Consider the following 2,230-nt stretch of genomic DNA (forward strand, 5'->3'; position numbering starts at 1 on the left):
ACCGATCTGTAAGCTGTAACACCACTGGAGTTGGGTGTAATTCTCCCAATCCAAGTTTCACAAATACTGAATAAGGCAACAAATTTACACTAGCTCCTAAATCCAACAAAGCATTCTCAATTGTGTGGTTCCCTATACTACATGAGATAGTGGGGGAGCCTGGGTCTTTGCATTTTAAAGGAATTTTATGTTGGAGTATAGAACTAACGTTTTCTATTAAAAATGCCTTCTTTTGAACATGCATATTTCTCTTTTTAGTACAAAGGTCTTTAAGAAACTTGGCATAAGATGGAACTTGTTTAATAACATCAAGTAAAGGGATGTTAACACTTACCTGTTTGAAGATTTCAAGAATCTCACTTGTGGATTTTCCCTTCTTGCCTTTAGCTAACCTCTGGGGGAATGGAGCTTTCGGAACATATTCTCGTGGGTTGGTTTCTTTTTTCTCCTCCGGTGATGAGTCCTCAACATTCACAGGTACAATTTGATTTTCTTTTGTCATCGGCATTTCCACTTTGTTGTCGACTTCTTTTCCTTTTCGCAAAGTCATGACTGCTTTGACCTCTCCATGCTGCTGTGGTGAACTGGTACTTGCTTCATGCACTCCTTTAGGATTAGGCACTGGTTGACTTGGAAACTTACCTTTCTCAACAGTCATTGCCAAGGTTTGAACTGAAGAAGCAAGTTGTCCCACCATCTTCTCGAGGCTTGAAACTGATTGGGCTTGTGAATTGAAGCCTGCTCTCAACTCATTTCGTAGTCCATCAATGGTGCGGTTCTGTTGCTCAATCGTGGAGTGAGTAACATTCTTGAAATTCTGGAATGCATCCTCCCATGGTCTGGGTTGAGAGTAGTTCTGGTTTTGATTGTATGGTATAAATGGTGGCTGAGAGGCTTGAGGAACTTGAGGAATTGGCTGCATTGGTGGAGCTGGAGCTGTTGGTCCATTCTGTAGGAATCCTTGAGTCTATGAAAAATTGGGGTGGTCTCTCCATCCAGGGTTATATATGTTGGAGTATGGGTTGTAATTTGATGGCTTTCTCATTGCACCTATGGCATTGGCTTGATCTGGATATGAGTCAGGGTCATGTGGCTCTGTTGATTTAGCAGTCGATAACGATGCTATTTGCCGAGCAAGACCTTCAACCATCTCCTTGACTTCTTTGATTCCCGAAGTTGACTCACCAATGTGAACCTCATTCACTCCTTTAATTCTTCTAGTATTCCTGAATGATCGACTCCGTTGTTGGGAATTATCCGCTTGTCGCTGAAAGAATTCCCAAATCTCTGATGCACTTTTTGACATTAGCTCTCCTTCACTTGTTGCCATTAGCCATTCTTGCACATTCGGCAATAATCCCTCCAAAAAGTATTGGCATTGGTGCCATTTCTCATACCCATGATGTGGACACTTAAAGAGTAGCCCATTGAATCGCTCCCATGTTTCAAAAAACTGCTCATCCTCTCTCTGGGTAAACTCCGAGATTTCCCTGCGAATAGCGTTGGTTTTATGCACTGGGAAATATTTATTCAAAAATTTTGTTACCATTTGTTCCCATGATGAAATGCTATTAGCAGGTAAAGTATTTAACCATGAACGAGCTCTATCCTTTAAAGAAAATGGGAATAATCTGAGTTTAACATCATCGTCTGAAAATTTTTCATATTTAAAAGTTTGACAAATTGCATGAAAATCATTCAGATGATTATATGGGTCCTCATTTTCTAGGCCATAGAATGTTGGGAGACAATTTAGCACACTAGGTTTTAGTTCAAAACTCCTAGCAGCTACATTTGGGTATCTTATGCATGATGTGCTCAAATTAGCTAAAGGACTGAAATAATCCTTAAATGGCCTCTCCTGTGGTGCTTGTAAATCCATTCCAAATTTATTTTTAATGTGCCTGTGTGTGCGAAGTGTTTTTTTCTAATTCAAGGTCTATAGGTTCAAGATTAGGTAATAATGACCTACGACCATGCATGCAAAACAAATAAAATAAAAATAAAGATGGGAACAAAACAAATAAAAATAAAGAAGAGGGAGAAATTACGATACTAACCTTATTGCGCTATTACAACCTTTCTATAAAAATACACAAAAATAAATACGTGAAATAAATTAACTAAAAATTAAATTAATAAAATAAAAAAAATTACAAAGAAAAATAAATTGAAAATTAAATTACAGAATGTTAAAGAAGAGAAAAAGAAAAGAAATACTAACCTTTAT

General features: G+C 37.8%; 1 non-coding gene across 1 annotated transcript; it reads left to right on the forward strand.

The window, feature by feature from the left end:
- Window positions 1-1,394: 1,394 nt before the first annotated feature.
- On the forward strand, window positions 1,395-1,498 carry LOC112101620. Its single transcript, XR_002907644.1, has one exon. It is a non-coding gene; the product is annotated as a small nucleolar RNA R71 (small nucleolar RNA).
- Window positions 1,499-2,230: the final 732 nt, after the last annotated feature.

Source organism: Citrus clementina, unplaced genomic scaffold (assembly GCF_000493195.1).
Source record: "Citrus clementina cultivar Clemenules unplaced genomic scaffold, Citrus_clementina_v1.0 scaffold_9, whole genome shotgun sequence".
Taxonomy (NCBI): Eukaryota; Viridiplantae; Streptophyta; class Magnoliopsida; order Sapindales; family Rutaceae; genus Citrus; species Citrus x clementina.